The 23,790-nt window shown below is 38.6% G+C and overlaps 1 protein-coding gene across 2 annotated transcripts in view; it reads right to left on the reverse strand.

Annotated features, from left to right (window-relative positions):
• SERPINE2 (serpin family E member 2) overlaps nucleotides 1–23,790 on the reverse strand; it is a 212,129-nt gene that overhangs the window by 99,657 nt on the left and 88,682 nt on the right. Inside the window, exon 1 of one of the 2 annotated variants that reach the window (XM_053709969.1) lies at nucleotides 20,556–20,639. The exons of the other annotated variant lie outside the window; for it this stretch is intronic. The gene's annotated coding sequence lies outside the window, so the exon portion shown is untranslated. Of the gene's footprint in view, nucleotides 1–20,555; nucleotides 20,640–23,790 lie in introns of those variants that run through there. 2 annotated transcript variants of the gene reach the window in all.

Raw genomic sequence — 23,790 nt, forward strand, 5'->3', positions numbered from 1 at the left:
TACAATGTGTGATTTTGTAAAATTTTGGGATGGTGGTGTGCCACAGGATTTTTTAATGTAAAAAAGTGTGCCACGGCAAAAAACATAATTTATGTAAGAACTTACCTGATAAATTCATTTCTTTCATATTGGCAAGAGTCCATGAGCTAGTGACATATGGGATATACAATCCTACCAGGAGGGGCAAAGTTTCCCAAACCTCAAAATGCCTATAAATACACCCCTCACCACACCCACAATTTAGTTTAACGAATAGCCAAGCAGTGGGGTGATAAAGAAAGGAGTAGAAAGCATCAACAAAGGAAATTTGGAAATAATTGTGCTTTATACAAAAAATCCTAACCACCATAAAAAAGGGTGGGCCTCATGGACTCTGGCCAATATGAAAGAAGTGGATTTATCAGGTAAGTTCTTACATAAATTATGTTTTCTTTCATGTAATTGGCAAGAGTCCATGAGCTAGTGACATATGGGATATCAATACCCAAGATGCGGAGTCTTCCACTCAAGAGTCACTAGAGAGGGAGGGAATAAAAATAAAAACAGCCATATACCGCTGAAAATATTAATCCACAACCCAAAACAAAAATAAGTTTATTTCATCTTTGAAAGAAAAAAACTTAAATCAAAAGCAGAAGAATCAAACTGAAACAGCTGCCTGAAGAACTTTTCTACCAAAAACTGCTTCCGAAGAAACAAATACATCAAAACGGTAGAATTTAGTAAAATGTATGCAAAGAGGACCAAGTCGCCACTTTGCAAATCTGATCAACTGAAGCTTCATTCTTAAAAGCCCACGAAGTGGAAACTGATCTAGTAGAATGAGCTGTAATTCTCTGAGGCGGGGCCTGACCCGACTCCAAAAAAGCTTGATGAATCAAAAGTTTCAACTAAGAAGCCAAGGAACTAGCAGAAGCCTTCTGACCTTTCCTAGGACCAGGAAATAAAACAAATAGACTGGAAGTCTTCCTGAAATCGTTAGCAGCTTCCACATAATATTTCAAAGCTCTTACCACAGCCAAAGAATGTAAGGATCTCTCCAAAGAATTCTTAGGATTAGGACATAAGGAAGGGACAACAATTTCTCTAATAATGTTGTTAGAATTCACAACCTTAGGTAAAAAATGAAAAGAAGTCCGCAAAACTGCCTTATCCTGATGAAAAATCAAAAAAGGAGACTCACAAGAAAGAGCAGATAGCTCAGAAACTCTTCTAGCAGAGAGATAGCCAAAAGAAACAACACTTTCCAAGAAAGTAGTTTAATGTCCAAAGAATGCATAGGCTCAAATGGAGGAGCCTGTAACGCCTTCAGAACCAAATTAAGACTCCAAGGAGGAGAAATTGATTTAATGACAGGCTTAATACGAACTAAAGCCTGTACAAAACAGTGAATATCAGGAAGTATAGCAATCTTTCTGTGAAATAAAACAGAAAGAGCAGAGATTTGTCCTTTCAAGGAACTTGCAGACAAACCCTTATCCAAACCATCCTGAAGGAACTGTAAAATTCTAGGAATTCTAAAAGAATGCCAGGAGAATTTATGAGAAGTAGAAAATGTGAGGGTGTGATACACGCCTGTGTGTATTCACACCCTTAGGGGGCACCTCCTATAGCCTAAAACAAAAAATATCAAATGATCATACAACACAAAAATAAAACTGATATGGTGCCTATAAGGAATATATATAAATATACCAAAAAGCTGTCCAATAAATGGTGATAATATAGTCCCAATCAGTAGTATGTCCAAAACACAGTAGGCAGCTCTCGGTCTTAGGATGGTCTTCCTGGTAGATGGGTAACTGGAAAAAGAGAGAACACAGAGGCGCCAAACATGACCTAGTACAGCCAGAAACCAAAATGTGCAATCCACACAAGTAACAATTGAATACTCACAAGGGAGACGCACCCATTGGTGCTATTGGGGCAGACTGGAGCCTCTCAGTGGTCCAGCTCACTGGGGCACATCAGGAGTCCCTCGTAGTCCTTGGTAATAGTTGTTAACAGATTTCTAGGTGGACACAAAATGTGCAAACCATAGCCCAGTAACGTTTAAACAACTGAATGGTAAACTGAGCAATCTTACTTTCAAGATCCAAAGCACCTGCAGGTGCATACACAGCAAACTGGAACCAAACAGTCGCCCAGTAGACTGATAACTCCAGGTGGATACAGGATAACTTTTAGGTGCCAATAAATGTGTTAGCAGCATTCAAGTGATGAAGAAAACTCCATTAAAAAAAGCAAGTGTATGTCTACAAAATCTTTATTTAAAATGCGACGCGTTTCTCAGCTATAACAAGCTGTTTCATCGGGCTAAAAATATTTATAAAACACATTCAGAATACACTTGCTTTATACCAAATCTATACCTACTCTACAGCCAATGAGATTGATCTAACCTTAATGGCCATAAAGTGTTAGCACCTGTCTGCAGGGAGGTTGGTATGGCAACCATCAACCCAAACAAAGTTCAGCACAATAATAAAGCCTCAGCAGATCACAGTTTTGACAGAATGATAATCTATATACATATCAGTACAAAAGGTGTAGTGTAAAGAGCCAAACAGTCATTGTATATTATTAATAATAAACATCATAACTCTGTTGTGGATTGGTTCCAGTTTGCTGTGTATGCACCTGCAGGTGCTTTGGATCTTGTAAGTAAGATTGCTCAGTTTACCATTCAGTTGTTTAAATGTTACTGGGCTATGGTTTGCACATTTTGTGTCCACCTAGGAATCTGTTAACAACTATTACCAAGGACTACGAGGGACTCCTGATGTGCACCAGTGAGCTGGACCACTGAGAGGCTCCAGTCTGCCCCAATAGCACCAATGGGTGCGTCTCCTTTGTGAGTATTCAATTGTTACTTGTGTGAATTGCACATTTTGGTTTCTGGCTGTACTAGGCCATGTTTGGCGCCTCTGTGTTCTCTCTTTTTCCAGAATTTATGAGAACACCATGAAATGTAAGTCTTCCAAACTCTATAATAAACCTTTCTAGAGACAGATTTATGAGCTTGTAACATAGTATTAATCACTGAGTCAGAGAAACCTCTATGACTTAGAACTAAGAACTAATTTCCACACCTTCAAATTTAATGATTTGAGATCCTGATGGAAAAACGGACCTTGAGATAGTAGGTCCGGCCGTAACGGAAATGGCCAAGGCGGGCAACTGGACATCCGCACCAGATCCACATACCAAAACCTGTGTGGCCATGCTGGAGCCACCAGCAACACAAAAGACTGTTCCATGATGATTTTAGAGATCACTCTTGGAAGGAGAACTAGAGGCGGGAAGATGTAAGCAGGATGATAACACCAAGGAAGTGTCAGTGCATCCACTGCTTCCACCTGAACATCCCTGGACCTGGACAGGTATCTGGGAAGTTTCTTGTTTAGATGAGAGGCCATGAGATCTATCTCTGGAAGACCCCACATCTGAACAATCTGAGAAAACACATCTGGATGGAGAGACCACTCCCCTGGATGTAAAGTCTGGCAGCTGAGATAATCCGCCTCCCAATTGTCTACACCTGGGATATGCACCGCAGAGATTAGACAGGAGCTGGATTCCGCCCAAGCAAGTATCCGAGATACTTCTTTCATAGCTTGGGGACTGTGAGTCCCACCTTGATGATTGACATAAGCCACAGTTGTGATATTGATAATGAACGGTTCTCTCTTTAGTAGAGGCCAAAACTGAAGAGCCCTGAGAATTGCACGGAGTTCTAAAATATTTATTGGTAATCTCGCCTCTTGAGATTTTCCAGACCCCTTGTGCTGTCAGAGATCCCCAAACAGCTCCCCAACCTGAAAGACTCGCATCTGTTCACAGTCCAGGTTGGCCGAACATCCACCATGTCAGAGAGTGTTGTACATTGGGATTCAAGGATATTAATTGTGATATCTCTGTATGATCCCTGCACCATTGATTCAGCATGCAAAGCTGTAGAGGTCTCGTGTGAAAACGAGCAAAGGGGATCGCGTCCGATGCGGCAGTCATGAGACCTAAAACTTCCATGCACATAGCCACTGAAGGGAATGACTGAGACTGAAGGTGCCGGCATGATGCGACCAATTTTAAACGTCTCTTGTCTGTTAGAGACAGAGTCATGGAATCAAGAAACGTTTTTGTACATTGATCCTCCAACCATGTTTCCGAAGAAACAACACTAGTTGATTTGTGCGAGATTCTGCAGTATGTAAAAACTGAGCTAGTACCAAGATATCGTCCAAATAAGGAAACACTGCAATACCCTGTTCTCTGATTACAGATAGTAGGGCACCCAGAACCTTTGAAAATATTCTTGGAGCTGTTGCTAGGCCAAATAGAAGAGCAACAAATTGGTAATGCTTGTCTAGAAAAGAGAATCTCAGAAACTGATAGTGTTCTGGATGAATCGGAATATGAACGTATGCATCCTGCAAGTCTATTGTGGACATATAATGTCCTTGCTGAACAAAAGGCAGAATAGTCCTTATAGTCACCATCTTGAAAGTTGGTACTTTTACATAGAGATTCAAAATTTTCAGATCCAGAACTGGTCTGAACAAATTTTCTTTCTTTGATACAATGAATAGGTTTGAATAAAACCCCAAACCTTGTTCCTGAGGAGGAACTGGCATGATTACCCCTGAAGACTCCAGGTCTGAAACACACTTCAGAAAAGCCTTAGCTTTAACTGGATTTACAGGGATGCGTGAGAGAAAAAATCTTCTCACAGGAGGTCTTACTTTGAATCCTATTCGATACACTTGAGACAATGCTCTGAATCCAATGATTTTGGACCGATTTTATCCAAAAATCCTTGAAAAACCTTAATCTGCCCCCTACCAGTTGAGCTGGAATGAGGGCCGCACCTTCATGCGGACTTAGGGGCAGACTTTGGTTTCCTAAATGGCTTGGATTTATTCCTATTTGAGGAAGGCTTCCAACTGGAAGCAGATTCCTTGGGAGGAGGATTGAGTTTTTGTTCCTTATTCTGACAAAAGGAACAAAAACGGTTAGAAGCTTTAGATTTGCCCTTAGGTTTTTTATCCTGAGGCAAAAAAACTCCTTTTCCTCCAGTGATAGTTGAAATAATAGAATCCAACTGAGAACCAAATAAATTATTACCTTGGAAAGAAAGAGATAGTAATCTAGATTTAGATGTCATATCAGCATTCCAAGATTTAAGCCACAAAGCTCTTCTAGCTAATACAGCTAAAGACATGGGTCTAACATCAATTTTGATAATATCAAAAATGGCATCACAAATAAAATTATTAGCATGTTGCAGTAAGCGAGTAATGCTAGATATGTCACGATCCAAACCTTGTTGCGCTAAATTCTCCAACCAAAAAGTTGAGGCAGCCACAACATCAGCCAAAGAAATAGCAGGTCTGAGAAGATGACCTGAATACAAATAGGCCTTCCTTAGATAGGATCCTTAAAGGAAGTACTATCCTCCATAGGAATAGTGGTACGTTTAGCAAGAGTAGAAATAGCCCCATCAACTTTGGGGATTTTTTCCCAAAACTCTAAAGATTTTGCTGGTAAAGGATACAATTTTTTAAACCTTGAAGAAGGAATAAAAGAAGTACCTGGCTTATTCCATTCCCTAGAAATCATATCAGAAATAGCCTCTGGAATGGGAAAAACCCCTGGGGAAACCACAGGAGGTTTAAAAACAGCATTTAAACGTTTATTAGACTGAACGTCAATAGGACTGGTTACCTCAATATCCAAAGTAATTAACCCTTCTTTTAATAAAGAACAGTCCAAAAATAATAGTATAGCTGCACCACCAATTGTATTAAAACATCATGTTTTTATTTAGCCACTTTAAAACAGACAACATTTCGGACCCATGTCCTTATTCATGTCTAACATTCAACTCTAAAAACAAACCTTATAAAGGCTGTAGCACCACCCACCACACCTATTTTCACCTGTGTTCACTTAGTACAAAATACATTTTACTTTTGTGTTACTAAATGCCATCTAGTGGCCATCATTAACATCTCTTGTTGCATTATCATACTTTTTTCAACAAAGGACATAAAGAGAACAAAAACTTTTTTCATCATTGTTAATTATACATCAGGTTAATATACTCAGTATAGAAAAGGAATAAATATGAACTTATTATCTTTATTCATTGTATTGCAATGTATCTTTTTCATAAAAAAACATAAAAAAGAGATTTTTGCTTTTTCTTAACTCTCTTTAGACATTGCTAATTCAAATATCTTTTGACAAAAGGCCAATCTTCATTATTTCCCTTCCAATTAGATCATATTAAATGATCATCTTAAAAAGAGAATAATTCTTGGAGTTGATAAACAATTCTCAAACATGTCCTTCAACAAAGGATATAAAAACAAAAAGGTCAACCCAAAAAAAATTCTCTTCTTTATAAAAATTCAAGTTTCCAAAACCCTCCACATAATCAGCATTAAATTAGGGAAAATATTGACTAAATGAATTAAAATTCAAAAATATGAAAAAAAACCTTTCAACAAAAGATACCCAAAGAACAGAGTAAATACAACCATCCGTATCCCTGAAGTTTTAAACCCAAGGCATTTTATGAAAAAACTTGTCAGTAAAACTGCTATCAAGAACCTAATCATCCATACTTACTGACACACACTCCAATCCATTTCCCTATTCATTCCATTGGGTGTCATAGTCCCCAGTTCATGAATCCAGTACAATTCTCTATACTTTAACAGCTTAACCCTATTACCACCCCTCCTAGGAAGATCTATATGTTCTAATATCTGGAATCTCAGCTGATTGATCTGATGCCCAGCAGTAATGAAGTGGTGAGATACAGGGGCATCCAATTTACCTGTTCTAATATTACTTTTGTGTTGGTTAATGCGCTCCCGTACCTTCTTGGTGGTCTCGCCAACATACCCCAGACCACATGGGCATTTAATCAGATACACCACAAACTTAGAGTTACAAGTATAGTAATCTCTAAGTTTATACTTCTTACCCGACGAGGGGTGTGTAAAAAAGGGGCCCCTAATGATACTATTGCAATTTTGACAATTAAGGCATGGGAAACATCCCAAGTTTTTATGCCCAATGTGCCCCTGGGTAATCCTACTCCTTGGGCCCACATCAGCTTTGACCAATGTATCTTTAAGGTTCTTACCCCTTTTGAAGGCAGCCATAGGGGGACTAGAGAATTCTTCAACATTGGGATTAGAAATTTGTAAAATGTGCCAATGTTTTTTTAGTACTTTTTGTATTTGGTTACTCCAAGGCGAATAATCATTAACAAAGATCATTCTTTTATCTTTCTTATTTCTCATCCTGTCCTTAAGTAATTCTGTCCTAGGGATCTGCAATACATCTTCAATCCCCTGTTCAATTAGGTTACTTGGGTATCCCCTCTGTTTAAAATGTTCACCCATTTCCAATAATCTCTCTTTTACCAGATTTTCATCTGAGACAATTCGTCTCACTCGCATAAATTGGCTTTTGGGTAAACTTTTTAACAGTGCCGGGGAATGCGCACTCTTATAGTGCAATAGATTGTTATAGTCTGTCTGTTTTTTTAAAAAGATCAACAGCTAACAGCCCATCTTGTTTATACACTGAGGTATCAAGGAAATCAATCCTTTCCTCACTTATGGTCAGTTTGAACTTTATATGCTGTGTAGCACTATTGAGATCTTTAACAAACTGTTCCAGGGTTCCAATGTCACCCAACCAAATGCCAAAAATATCATCTATATAGCGCCACCAGGTAATGACACGCAGCAAACACGGTCAGTAGTGCTCAATCTGAGTACCCACCCTCTGAGACAAGGGGAACATGAGACATTATCTAAAGGACTTTCATTTTGTCCAACACAGCAGAGACTTGATACCTTTATATTGCAAAAAGACTTACATCGTTTTTTTAGATCCCTGAAATTAAAGTGTCATTTTGCAGAGGGGAATGTTGGTAATGTAAATTTCTCTGTCAATAAGGATAATGTATGTAACAAACTTGGGCTTAAATCACTGGGTTTATACAATAAAAGTAATTTTACACCGCAAACAGTGAACCCAAGTGTGAGTACATACATACAATTGGTTGAGAATGATATAAAAAAACTCTGCAGAAATGTAGAAAAAGGTTACTCTAAATTTGCTCATTCAAATGTTAACTTTAATAGAGAGGATTGGAACAATGTTAGGATTCTTAAAGAGAATACAGGCTATATTTTTAAGGAGGCTGATAAGGGTGGTGCGTTAGTGGTCCTTGAGAGGGATTACTATAGACAAGAAATTTTGGGACAGTTGGCAGATGGTGAAGTGTATCAATTGTTGTCAATGAATCCAATCTTCAAAGTAAAGAAAGAGCTGGAAGCGTGTGTGTTGAGAGCTCAGAAGATTGGAGTGATTGACAACAAGACAACAAAATTTATTTTGGATACAGAGGACATTATACCTGTCCTATATACGCTCCCAAACGTTCATAAAAATTTGAAAGAACCCCCTGGCCGCCCCATAGTGGCAGGTGTGGGCTCCACACTATCTAAAGCCTCCATATATTTGGACAGAGTCCTTAGACCCTACACATATTCCACCTCCTATATCAGGGATACAGGAGATTTTATCAACAAACTACAGAATATAGTACTTGAGAACAACAAAGGTATACTTTATAGTCTTGATGTAACTAGCCTTTACACCTCAATCACACATGAGGCAGGTGTAGGGGCAATGAATAGGTGTTTGGATCAGGATATAACCATCAATAATGACCAGCGAAACTTTATTCTTGATCTTTTGAATATTGTATTGAGATGTAATTTCTTTCTTTTTCAAGATAATTTTTAACTGCAATTACAGGGTACGGCCATGGGTTCCAATGTCGCCCCAACCTATGCAAATATTTATATGAACACATTTGAAGAGTATTTTGTTTATAACCATCATTTTTTTCATCTATATGGCGCCACCTGGTTTTTTCATAAAATGCCTTGGGTTTAAAACTTCAGGGATACGGATGGTTGTATTTACTCTGTTCTTTGGGTATCTTTTGTTGAAAGGTTTTTTTTAATATTTTTGAATTTTAATTCATTTAGTCAATATTTTCCCTAATTTAATGCTGATTATGTGGAGGGTTTTGGAAACTTGAATTTTTATAAAGGAGAGAATTCTTTTTGGGTTGACCTTTTTGTTTTTATATCCTTTGTTGAAGGACATGTTTGAGAATTGTTTATCAACTCCAAGAATTATTCTCTTTTTAAGATGATCATTTAATATGATCTAATTGGAAGGGAAATAATGAAGATTGGCCTTTTGTCAAAAGATATTTGAATTAGCAATGTCTAAAGAGAGTTAAGAAAAAGCAAAAATCTCTTTTTTATGTTTTTTTATGAAAAAGATACATTGCAATACAATGAATAAAGATAATAAGTTTATATTTATTCCTTTTCTATACTGAGTATATTAACCTGATGTATAATTAACAATGATGAAAATAGTTTTTGTTCTCTTTATGTCCTTTGTTGAAAAAAGTATGATAATGCAACAAGAGATGTTAATGATGGCCACTAGATGGCATTAAGTAACACAAAAGTAAAATGTATTTTGTATTAAGTGAACACAGGTGAAAATAGGTGTGGTGGGTGGTGCTACAGCCTTTATAAGGTTTGTTTTTAGAGTTGAATGTTAGACATGAATAAGGACATGGGTCCGAAATGTTGTCTGTTTTAAAGTGGCTAAATAAAAACATGATGTTTTAATACAATTGGTGGTGCAGCTATACTATTATTTTTGGACTGTTTTCTTGGGACCTTGGTGCAGGTCCAATAGTTGGCACACCTGCAAACAAGTTTTGCTACACCCTTGGTGCTTGGGCAATTTCTGACTTTTCTACACTTTTAATAAAGAACACATATACTCTATTTTAAATAAATAAATAAGTAGATTTGTCAGTATCAATGTCTGAGGAAGGATCTTCTGAATCAGATAGATCCTCATCAGAAGAGGATAAATTATTATGTTGCTGGTCATTTGAAATTTCATCAGCTAAATGAGAAGTTTTAAAAGACCTTTTACGTTTATTAGAAGGTGGAAATGCAGACAAAGCCTTCAGAATAGAATCAGAAACAAATTCTTTAAAATTTACAGGTATGTCATGTACATTAGAAGTTGAAGGAACTGCAACTGGCAATGTACTATTACTGATGGAAACACTATCTGCATGTAAAAGTTTATCATGACAACTATTACAAATGACATTTGGTGGAATAATTTCTACAATTTTACAACAAATGCACTTAGCTTTGGTAGAACCAATGTCAGGCAGCAATGTTCCAGCAGAAACTTCTGAGGCAGGATCAGATTGGGACATCTTGCTCAATGTAAGAGAAAAAACAACATATAAAGCAAAATTATCTATTTCCTTATATGACAGTTTCCTGAATGGGAAAAAATGCAAAAGCATAGGCCTCTGATAGAGGCAAACATCAATGGGGTATTGAAATAATTAAAAAAAATTGGCGCCAAGTATGACGCACAACGTAAACTTTTTTGGCGCCAAAAATAACCGTAAATGACACACTCGCGTCACTAATGACGCTGCCGTGTGAAAAGTCTTGGCGTCACGTATGGCGCCGGAAATGACGAAGTTGCGTCATAAACGTCTTTTTCCACACCAAAAAAATTTGTCCCAAGAATGACGCAATAAAGTTTAGCATTTGACGCACCCACGTGCCTAATACCCGCAATAGCAAGAAGTAGTCAATTGAAAAAAAGACAAAAACCCCAGGTAAGAAATAAAATTCTTAAAATGTTTAAATTCCCCAAATATGAAACTGACAGTCTGCTGAAGGAAATACATGAACCTGACTCATGGCAAATATAAGTACAATACACATATTTAGAACTTTATATAAATGCATAAAGTGCCAAACCATAGCTGAGGTGTCTTAAGTAATAAAAAACATACTTACCAAAAGACACCCATCTACATATAGCAGATAGCCAAACCAGTACTGAAACATTTATCACTAGAGGTAATGGTAAATTGAGAGTATATCGTCGATCTGAAAAGGGAGGTAGGAGATGAATGTCTATGACTGATAACAGAGAACCTATGAAATAGACCCCCGTTAGGGAAATCATCGTATTCAAATAAGTGATACTCCCTTCACGTCCCTCTGACATTCGCTGTACTCTGAGAGGAATCAGGCTTCAACAATGCTGAGAAGCGCATTTCAACATAGAAATCTTAGCACAAACTTACTTCACCACCTCCATAGGAGGCAAAGTTTGTAAAACTGAATTGTGGGTGTGGTGAGGGGTGTATTTATAGGCATTTTGAGGTTTGGGAAACTTTGCCCCTTCTGGTAGGATTGTATATCCCATATGTCACTAGCTCATGGACTCTTGCCAATTACATGAAAGTTGCAAATCACTGCGCTACATCATATCATGCCCACTCGCACTATGATAAATTGTCCCCAAAGTGTTTTCCTCCTTGGCAAGGGGCCTCTCAAAAAAGTAAGCCTGGACATCATCCTAACATAAAAATTATCTTTAAATTATATATGCAATAGTAAATAACCGGCTATAAGGAAAAAATATCTAGTCCGCTCTTAAAATAACAAATATATACTTAGAGGTTGAATCTTGTACAAATCACAATTTATTAAAAATAAAAAATAAACAATTTAAAAAAGGAAAAAGTGCTAAGGACTATATATCAATAACAGGACAAAACCTTACTCATTTATCTATACAGTACATATAATCAGCAATAGAATGCATCAGCAAATAATTGTGCAAACAGATAATAGTGCACATCAATTGAAATACCAACTCCCATCAACCTAGTGCTAGGTGTAAATAACAAGCTTGGCACTATATCATGCAAAGCAAAGTCCCAAATCACCTGATTTAATACAGACATCCCAAATCTCCCTGAAGTTCAGGGAGTCTCCCTGATTGTAATAGCGGCTCCCTGATGCCATCAAATGGAATGCAATCTCTCTGAAACTCCAAGTGCCATGATCCAATTTGGCCCAAATCCGGAAAAGTGTTTCTTTAAAGGGACAGTATACACTCATTTTCATATAACTGCATGTAATAGACACTACTATAAAAGAATAAGATGCACAGATACTGATATAAAAATCCAGTATAAAACTGTTTAAAAACTTACTTAGAAGCTGTCAGTTTGGCTCTGTTGAAAAGGTAGCTGGAAAGCCCACTGCAAGTGCCAAATAAGACACTCCCCCCTCCCCCTTCTTTTGCATATGAAAAGACCCTTTACACAAACAGGAGCAAGCTGGAGAAGGTAGCTGACGGTATTCACATACAACTTTGGGGCTTGGTTAGGAGTCTGAAAATCAGAGCAATGTTATTTAAAAATAAGCAAAACAATACATTTATTTTAAAAAAAAAAAACTTTATGGGCTATATAAATAGATCATCTACAAAACATTTATGCAAAGAAAAAATGAGTGTATAATGTCCCTTTAAGGAATGCCTTTAGTTGCTGGGACGTTATAGAACCCTCAAACATGTATCAGTAAACAAAAAGCCCCCACTGATGTTAATAAAATAAAACACAAATACTACCTTATTTACTGCACGTAATTAAACTTCGTATTCTAAAATATTTAAAGGGACATAATACTCATATGCTAAATCACTTGAATCTGATGCAGTATAACTGTAAAAAGCTGACAGGAAAATATCACCTGAGCATCTCTATGTAAAAAAGGAAGATATTTAAACCTCACAATTTCCTCAGCTCAGCAGAGTAAGTTCTGTGTAAAAAGGTATATTCTGCTGCTGCTCAGCTGCAGGTAAAAAAAAATAAAAAAATAAAGAAATGAACAGCAGCCAATCAGCATCAAAAGTGCTGAGGTCATGAACTCTTTTACTGTGATCTCATGAGATTTGACTTAAATCTCATGAGATTTCATAGTAAACTTCCTTTCACTGAATGGGGAAATAAGATGTGTGCACAAATGCTCGCTCCTTCCGCTGTCCCTTGACAGACATACTGATTTGTTGCTTAGAAGTCCTTTACAATAAGATGTGGCTACTGAGAAACTTTTGAGGTAAAATATCTTTCTTTTTTACATAGAGATGTGCAGGTGATATTTTCTAGTCAGCCTTTTACAGCTATGCTGCAGCACTTTCAAGTGTTTAAACATTTGAGTATTATGGGTTTGTTGTATGTGGTTGTGCAATAAATCCACTTTTTTAAGGTGACTTTAGTGGGAAGCTACTTTAATGATAAGTCTATATCTTATTTAGGGCTTCAAGGTGTCCAATATATAACTGGGAAGAGGGGGGGTTGGCGGCGACACAGTAGCAGGTGAAGCCACTTCCCTGAAATTAGTTTTTGCAGGTTAGGATGTCTGTTTAATATAAACAATTCAATTAATGATTCCTATTATTCAGGGTTGCACATAAGCCAGGAGTAGTTGTAAACTTAACTTAAAATAAACTTATACTGTCCTTTAGGCTAAGGACATAACCATTAAACACAATACTATGGGCAGGAGTTCATCTGAGTCAACTAATCGCAGACCAACTAATCGATAATGAGATTCGTCAACAACTATTTTATTTTTTTATTTTTTTTTATTAAATATTTTTTTATTGAGGGAATTTACACTTACAGATACACAGAAACAGTTTGCCCCCACAGGGACGTGATACATAGCATATAATAAGACAAGTATTGTGGATATATACAAATGTAAAAGAACATATGTAGAGACAAACCTCTTATCAAAATTCACAAAGTGTTCTCAAGTTGAAGTATACATCAAATAAACAAAAGTTGGGGAGCAAACTCAAAATCGCCCTCTTTTCCCTCAAAGATAGCTGAAGGCACTTTTGGACCTCTATGAATTAAGCGTACTACTCAGAGGGCTTTTAGAAAGCACAGGCCCAATCAAGGCCTACGATTGGGAAAGGGGGGACAAGAGGGAGGGGGAAAAGGGGAGAGGGAAAAGGGAAGAGGGCAGAAAGGGAGGGAGGGGAGGGAGGGGGATGGGAGAGGAGAGGGGGAGAGGGGGAAGGGGGGAAAGGGGGGGAGGGAGAAAAAAAGGGGGGGAGGAGGGAGAAAGGAGGGGAAGAGGGAGGGGGCGGAACCAAGACAAGTAATGGGGTCCCATTCTTTAAAGAGACCATGCTGCCCAAGTAATATCTGCAAGTAAACACTCTCTTCCCCAACAACACATATTATCAGGAGGGGGCTGCAATGATGTGAGGGGAATAGACTTGTTCACGATATATAAGTAGAAATAAGATTAGGGAAGATCAAGAGGCAGACAATGGTGATTTTACAAGTACAAGAAACATAACAGTTACATATTTAGATCCATAGATAGCCAAATAAACAAGGAGGATTTCAGAGCATACAGGCAATAATGTAACATAGGATACTAGGAACTCAAGAATCCAGAGGGCCCATTATAATGCAGGCAGAAGCATGCATGAAGTGTTCAGATTCCTTATAGTAATATGCACCATGGCATGTAAAGGCATACACCTGAGAAGCGGGCTGTCAATGTAACACTTAACATGCAGTAAATAAATACTCAGACATCACTCCACAGTATCCATGCCCACACCTGCCAATAAGATTGCATTTAACTTTAGCATATATACTCAGAGGCAGCCTATAAATGAGAAGTGGATAAATACCTAATGTGAAGGATATACTAAAGGGAAGGAACACTTAGTGATGTGAAAGAGGATATTGCAGGGGATATATAAAGGCAGTAAAATACTTAGATATCTTAACATTCATAACAATTACCAATAAGTCCTCGTTATAACTACACACAATAAAACAGGGTTTTGCTGCACGGTATTTAGTCTATATGGGTGCTAATGCAACTTTGCATATAATTGGCATTTTTCATCCCTTAGTCTGGTGTGCTAAGGACAATTAGTGGCAAGTCCTCTTTTATTCTGCACCCAAAAGGTACATCCAGAGGATTCAGGCCCAGTGTCTGCACAGTCTCAGAAAATTATCATCATAAATGCAGATTTTGGGTACAGCGGTAGCTAAATCTGAGTCTAGGAGCTGAATTACAAGTAAGAGCGCAACCAACAAACAAGATAGTATTATGAGCGCTTAGTTATCCCTACTGTAATAAAAATTGTCACCCAACTCCGGTTTTTGTGATAGCCCCAGCTAGCCAGATATTCTCCCACTTCCGTGTTACCATGTGAAAGATCATGTCCTTAGATAGGACCCCTGAGCCGCTCCTCTGAAGGCCCAGAATCATACAGATTTCCAATGCGGTACAGCGGGATGAGGCCGGCAGCGCTCTGCTCACATCGTCAGGGCCACACTCACGGAGGCCGGTCATTCTCCCTCTCGCCCTTGGCTCTGCGACAGTGATCCTCTGACACCTCCAGTCGCCATTTTCGGTAGGACCCACCATATTGTCGCCACCAGGGAGAAGCCCTCCAGGCTCCCAAGCGCATTTCACAGGGTTCAGCATATTGCGATCTGGCAGCACCGGGACTTCCCAGACAGAACCACATGGTAGTTGCTCCACTGTAAGGAGATCCTGCAACATGTAAGAGTCCCCAGCACCTAGCTGGGTATTTCCAGGTTTATCACTGATATCAACCTCTCCCTCCTCAGCAGCCAAGATAGGTTCCCCTGTTATGCGCGCCATTTCGATCTTTGATAGTAGGTCATCAAACCTGTTGAGGATCTGTTGCTCATATTCAGCAAATAGAGTCTGTATTATGGCGCAGATGCCTTCCCCCATAGTCGATGTGTGGTCTTTTGTTTCTTCAGGAATATTGGTGCAGCAATAAAATCACCTTATTTGCTATAACCAGTTAGTTTATATAAGCCTCCTGGGGTTCTTGATGATAACCTGGTATCCAATTATTGATCCACCGGAGGAAAGAGGTTTTAGAGCATCAGCGTCAGATGTGCATGCAATCAACGAATATCCTATTGATCGTCAACAACTATTTTCATAATCGATTATTATCGATTATATTGATTAGTTGTTGCAGCTCTATAATTGTTTTGCTGATGTAAACACCAAGAACATGCAATACCTTTATAAATAGCAGACCTCATATTCTTATCTACCTCTCTATGCATAATTGTATCCTTATCTATCTGCCTGTGCACAATAGCCAATAATTAGAGCAATTAAAAAAGAAAATGTATTTATTTATGTTTTTTCTTTTATCTCTGGTCTATTCCTGTAACTGGCTGACAAATATGGCAAATGGTAGGTGTGTTTGGCCATTGTGAATCTAGAAATCTAATGTATTCTGAACGTTTTATTCTCAACTAGAAGACTTTTTTGCAGTCTTACGATAAATTAAATATACAAGGTGTTTTATGTCCATTTGATGGCAGATATATAATGCATACATTTTTAAAATACTTTAAATTCCATTTAAATACAGCACCTATAAAGGACAATAGGAAAGTGGTCATGAACATGAATTTTAGCAGAAAAAAAAAAAAGTTCTATAAAATGGTATGTCTGACTCACATGTTTCTAATAGAATGCTGTAGCGGGTCTCAGTACCCCAGATTGGGTATACCCGCTAAAGTCAGCTTCCTCCCACCAAACGTATACCCATGAACCTCCACTGGATACTGCCGCTATTAGAATAACAGCCGCTGCAAGTTGTTATAGCTACCGCCAAGAACATTAGCCAAGACTGAATGCTTGAGGGTCAAAATAGGAACTGCTTTATTGCACAGAAAACACAGCTTTTATACATTTCCAACAAAGGGGGGTAGTTAGCACATAATCAGTAGAACCAAACATTATACAATGAGACAAACATCAGGCAATGATTAATTAAACAAGAATCTAATCACATCCTAACTTACAATAGGACAATGGATGACTCACACAATAACAGAAAGACACTTCACACCTAGACTAGATATACATACACATAACAGCAGGAGGTCTCAGCATTAGATTGTCTGTGCTGTGTGTAATCTCCTGCTCTGTGTCTCACACCTAGACTAGATATACAGACACATAACAGCAGGAGGTCTCAGCATTAGAGCAGGAGGTTGCAATAAGCTCAAACATTCTGAGTCTGGGGGGGGGTGGTTACAGCAGACAATGCTGGATTGGGCTGTCACCTTATACTCAAATCACAGGAATCTTCAGTTCTCAGAGTCTCTGGGAATTCATGGAAACGGGGTAAACTTTAATCCAGAGTAAAAGTACTCCAAATATATCCTGGACACCCGCCTCCCAAATCATAGAATCCCCTCCAGGGTCCATAGTCGGTGGGGTGAAGGCTGGTCTGCATTCCTCTCCAAGTACAAAAGTAACAGAAGATTCTGTTACAAATGCCAACCCTCACAATCACCTAGATTACGAGTTTTGAGCGCTATAGGGAAAGTAAAGAATGCAAAAAAAGTTGCGTTATTAAACCCCCTATAGCGCTGCCAGCCATTACAAGTTTTAAAAAAATGGCTTGTGCGGGCGATATGGCTGTGTTGAGCTCCATACCGCACCAAAATCAAGCGCTGTTGTGACGTGCTCATGTACGCTTCCCCCATAGACATCAATGGGGAGAAGGTGTCAGAAAAAACACCTGCAGTTGCGGAATGAAAAGCTCCGTAACGCAGCCCCATTGACGTTCATGGGGAAAGAAAACTAACGTTTAAACCTAACATAAACCCCACGTCTAAACACCCCTAATCTGCCCCCCACCGACATCGCCGCCACCTACATAATGTTATTAACCCATAATCTGCCGCCTCCCCGATATCGCCGCCACCTAAATAAATCTATTAACCCCTAATCTGCTGCTCCCGATATTGCCGCCACTATATTAAAGTTATTAACCCCTATTCCGCTGCTCCTCGACATCGCCGCAACTAAAGTTTTTAACCCGTAAACATCTGGCCTCCCACATCCCTACCACTAAATAAACCTATTAACCCCTTAACCACCAGCCCCCCACATCGCAAAAATCTAAATTAAACTAACCCTAACGTAACCCTAATAGGATTTAAGCAGCTCTCATTCTATTAGCCAATTTGAATTAGTCAATAGAATGAGAGCTGCTTAAATCCTATTGACTGATTTGAATAGCCAATAGGATTTTAGCAGCCCTAATTCCTATTGGCTGATTCAAAATTTTCAGCCAAAAGGAATACAAGGGACGCCATCTTGAATCGCGTCCCTTGCATTGAAGATTCAGTGTATGGCGGCGACCATATGAAGAGGATGCTCTGCGCCGGATGTCTTCAGTATGGACCCGCTCCGCGTCTCCGGGATCAAGATGCTTCCTGGATAAAGATTGAAGAGGCTGTCTGGATGATGACTTCAACTCCGGGATCAAGATTGTTCAAGCGGGACTTCAAAAACTGTTAGTGGATCGTCGGGAATTAGGGTTAGGCTTTTTTTAAGTTTTTTTTGGGGTGTTTTTTTTTTTTTTTTAGTTTAGGGTTTGGGCAGTAAAAGAGCTAAATCCCCTTTTAAGGACAATGGGTAGCTTAGGTTTTTTATTTTGGGGGGTTGGTTGGGTGGTGGGTTTTACTGTTAGGGGTCTTTGTGTATTTTTTTACAGGTAAAAAGAGCTGATATCTTTGGGGCAATGCCCCACAAAAGGCCCTTTTAAGGTCCAATGGTAGTATATTGTAGGCTAGGCTTTTTTTATTTTGGGTGGGCTTTTTTATTTTGATAGGGCTAATAGATTAGGTGTAAATCTTTTTTATTTTGGATAATTTCATTTGTTATTTTCCGTAATTTAGTCTTAGTATTTTTTTGTTTTTGTAATTAGATACTTTGTACATTTTTAGAGTAGTGTTAGGATTTTTTAATGTGTAGTTTAGTTTTATTTAATTGGTAGTTAGTTTAATTTTAGTTTAATAATTATAGTAGTTTAAACGTAGTCTTTTTAATTTGACAGGTACATTTTTATTTAATTTAAGATAGGGAAATTGTAATTTTAATATAAAGTTAGGGGAGCGTTAGGTTTAGGGGTGAATAGTTTAATTTAGTTTATTTCAATGTGGGGGGCTTTCGGTTTAGGGGTTAAAAGTTTAGTTTAGTATATTTCGTTGTGGTGGGGCTTGCAGTTCAGGGGTTAATAGGTTTATTATAGTGGCGGCGCTGTAGGGCTTAATAACTTTAGTATAGGGGGGCGATGTGGGCAGACGGCAGATTAGGGGTCAATAATATTTAAATAGTGTTTGTGATGCGGGAGAGCGGCGGTTTAGGGGTTAATAACTTTAGCATAGTGGTGACAATGTCGGGGAGTGGCGGAATAGGGGTTAATACATTTTATTAGTGGCGGGGATGTCGGGAGCGGCAGATTAGGGTTTAATACATTTAATATAGTGTTTGCGATGTGGGAGGGCCTCGGTTTTGGGGTTAATAGGTAGTTTATGGGTGTTAGTATACTTTTTAGTTATGAGTTTTAAGTTACAGATTTGTAGCGTAAAACTCATAACTACAGACTTAAGATGGCGTTCCGGATCTTGTCATTTTAGGCTGTAACGCAGGTTTTTTTAGCCAGAACGCAAAACTCATAATACCAGTGCTATGGGAATCCCATTAAAAAACTTCATTTTTACGAGTGCAGTACTGATGTTGCGTTACAGGCTAAAAGGCTTGCGGTACAGCTATACTGACAAGACTTGTAATGGCTGCGTTAAGGAAAATGATGCGTCATGGGCCACAATGCTGCTATTTGACTCATAACACTCAACTCGCTATCTAGCTGAATATGAATTGTATTAATACAATTAACCATCACATATTTCTCTAATTCAATGGAAAAAAAGCACAGTTCAACACAACTTCCCTGCAAGTATATACTGCATGTAAAGTTTGCATATCTACAAAAAATATACTGTATATAGTAAACATTTACCAAAGTAGCTACTACAAAGCCAATGGTGTTCCGAACAAATTTTTTAAATGATGAACAGCTCAATATTGAAATGTACATGGTTGCAATTCAATTTTAAATAGAAACATTTTTGAAACTTCCATCAGCAAAAATCCTTCTTAGTAAAAGTTATGGTTTTTCAGAGGCATATGCACATATGCTGTGAGGGTCCATGCACCACGTAGGGCTGAAACAACTAATCGATAAAATCGCTAATAATCGATAATGAAAATCGTTGTCAACGATTCTCATTATCGATTAGTTGGTGGTCGATTAGTTGGTAGTAAGAAATCATATCTGTTTAGTCACACTGCTGGATTTTAGGGTTGTTCCTTCTCTTCCATGGCAATTTCGGGTGCTCTCCTGGCAACCGCCACACTGAATAGTAACTTTGTCTAATAATATATATATATATATATATATATATATATATATATATATTATATACACACATACATATACACACATATATATATATATATATATATATACACATACACACACATACACATACACACACACATACACATATACATACATACATACAAAATAGAGCGCACTCCAAAGGGAATTTAATAACAGTGTGCCACTTTTATTAGTGAATGTTTTCGGACCAGCAACAGTCCGTCTTCAGACCAAAAAAGTGTATAAACAGCTCAACTTACCCTCCACCAAGCTTATAACACCGTGCAACAGCCGGACCCCACACTCTCCCGGGTAGACCCGCCCCTAATCGTGACGTCATCATCTCGGGCAGTGTGGGCCTCAGCCGTAACAACACTAGAATAAACCATGTGTACCATTAAAACTAAATAATATGTCAGACACAAAACAGTACAGGTGAAAAAGGGGGAGTTAGTGTGAGTATAATGCAACTACACATAGCATAACCGGACCAGTCTCACGGTTACCATAGTAATCCAATAAACAAAAAACTTTTGAGGAAACAGCAGCGATTGAGTAACACACCTCCAATCACATGGCCGGTCGATATGTGGGAGTGAAGAACACTCGCAAAGCCAATCAGTAAGCAAATTCGTAAAAAAAAAAAAAACAAAGCAAAAGAAAACACATCCTACGAATCAAGGCTTTGTCACTATCTTATACAGTCTATCTTATCCCAAGCAGAAGTGAAAATAAAGATCATAGAAAAAATGAACATTGAAAATATATATATAAAAAAATATATATAAAAAACATAGAATTTTTTATATAATTTTTTATATATATAGAACTGCACAATACACGCTGTGCATGAATACATATGTCTCACGGTTGCCAAAGCAATCCTCAAATCAATACGAGAGAACATAAGTGTACAATGGACAGCACATAATTAAATACATTAAACATAACCACCTTGTCATAGTGTATGTACCCAAACATTAAATGTAATTCTGTACTGGGCGTACTAAACCAGAAAAAAATGCCCCACGGTTGCCATAGCAATCCTAAACCATAATCTCAGAGAGCATTGAAAGGTTTTAGACACGTCCTAAACAGAAAAAAAGAAAGAAAACAATTGTAAATAAACAACTTGAATAAATTAAAGCATTTTGCTATGTCATAACAATAAATCAATGTTAGAAGAATAGCAGTAGAAAAAAACAGCAGTAGAAAAAAAAGGAGAAAAAGGAAAAAATAAGGTATAAAATAAGGAAAGAATAGTAACTAGCTCACATTCCAGCAAATAGAAATAGAGCATGACTCTCAAAAAATTCTCAAACACATCATAAGAAATATCAAAATATTATAAAGAATTGGCCGGGACTCTCAGAAATAAGGCATTGTAGAGAAAAGCCTGCCAATCCAAATGGGTATTGAGCCCCTTAGGGTTTAGAGTTTCCAGATGGTATGTCCACCTCGCTTCTTTTTGTAGTAAAAGCCTGTTGCGGTTGCCCCCTCTCGACATGGGAGGTATATGGTCGATAATTGAGTACTTCAGTTCAGTCATTTTGTGCTGCAATTGTTGAAAATGACGTGCCACCGGTTGTTCTGAATCTCCCTTCTTAATCGCCATCCTAATGGCAGACCGATGGTTGGCCATATGTGTGCGGAGATCATCAACAGTCTTTCGACATAAAAAAGGCCACATGTGCAGTGAAGCAAATACACAATGTGTGTTGCAGTGCATGTGAGCCGGTATTTATGTTTATAGACCTTTCTTCTATAGGGATGTGTGAAAGAAGATCCAGTAAACAGGCCTCCACAAGTGGTACAACCTAGGCATCGATACACACCAGGTTTTGTGGTATCCAACCACGTTGGTTTCTTGTAGCATTTTTGTGGATCAGTCTGAACCAAGAAGTCTCTTAAGGACCTTGCCCTTCTATACCCTATTCGCAGAGCAGGCATATTCAAAAGGGGGAGTGTTCGATCACCTTACCCAAGATTCACAAACAACTTCATAAACCTCCAGGGAGACCGATAGTTTCTGCAATAGGGTCACTCCAACAACCTATTGCCACATTTGTGGATTCCTTCCTTCCACAGCTTTAAAGAAAGCATTACCAAAGTCTCAACTCCAAAGGGTATTGAGAAATAATACAGAGGAATCAAACAAGAGTGTCCAATTATTATTATTATTATTATTATTATTATCATCAGGTATTTGTAGAGCGCCAACAGATTTCACAGCGCTGTAAACATAGTCGGTGTACAGGATAGCTTTTGTAGGGGTCAAGTGGGTAGAGGGCCCTGCCAAGAGGTTCACTGTTGTAGTTGGCTCTTATGAAGCGATATGTAAACAGCTGGGCCCAAAGGCTTACATTCTAAGGGGTTTAGTGGGAAAGCAATGGAGTTAGGAAAGGTTAGTGTTGGTTGTATGCATCCCTGAATAGTAGAGTTTTTAGGGAGTGCTTGAAGCTGTTAAAACTAGGGGAGAGTCTTATGGAGCGAGGCAGGGAATTCCACAAGATGGGGGCCAGTCTGGAGAAGTCCTGTAAACGGGAATGTGAAGAAGTAACAAGAGAGGAGGAGAGGAGGAGATCCTGAGCTGATCGAAGGGGACGGGAGGGAAAGTATCTAGAGACAAGTTCTGAGATGTAGGGGGGAGCAGTGCAGTTGAGAGCTTTATATATCAGGGTGAGGATTTTATGTTTAATCCTAGAGGCAAGAGGAAGCCAGTGAAGGGATGGGCAGAGAGGCGCAGCAGATGAAGAGCGACGAGTAAGGAAGATGAGCCTGGCAGAGGCATTCATAATGGATTGTAAAGGATCTATGCAGCAGCTAGGTAGACCAGAGAGTACGGAGTTGCAGTATTCAAGGCGGGAAAGGATGAGAGAGTGGATTAATATCTTGGTTGTATCTTGTGTAAGGAAATGTCTAATTTTAGCGATGTTTTTAAGGCGGAAGCAGCAGGCTTTAGCCAAGGACTGAATGTGAGGAGTGAAGGAAAGATCTGAGTCAAGTGTGACCCCAAGACATCGGGCGTGCGGGGTAGGGGTAATGATGGAATTATCAACAGTTATAGAAATTTTGGGGGTGGAGACATTAGAAGAAGGGGGAAAAATAAGGAGTTCAGTTTTGGAGAGATTTAGCTTAAGGTAGTGAGAGGACATCCAAGATGAGATGTGAGAAAGAAAGTTAGTGACACGGGTTAGTAAGGAAATGCAGAGAGGTAGATTTGGGTGTCATCGGCATACAAATGGTATTGAAACCCATGGGACTTTATTAAGGAACCTAGTGATGATGTGTAGATTGAAAAGAGAAGGGGACCAAGGACAGAGCCTTGAGGTACCCCAACAGAAAGTGGTAACGGGGCAGAGGATGCTCTGGAGAAGGCTACACTAAATGTACAGTTAGTCAGGTAGGAAGAGAACCATGAGAGAGCTGTTTCACAGATGCCGAAGGATTGGATGTGTCGCGATCGCTCAGCTGCTGATCGCTTTCTTCTGCCTC

The sequence above is a fragment of the Bombina bombina genome, chromosome 4, assembly GCF_027579735.1.
Source record: "Bombina bombina isolate aBomBom1 chromosome 4, aBomBom1.pri, whole genome shotgun sequence".
NCBI classification, from domain to species: Eukaryota; Metazoa; Chordata; class Amphibia; order Anura; family Bombinatoridae; genus Bombina; species Bombina bombina.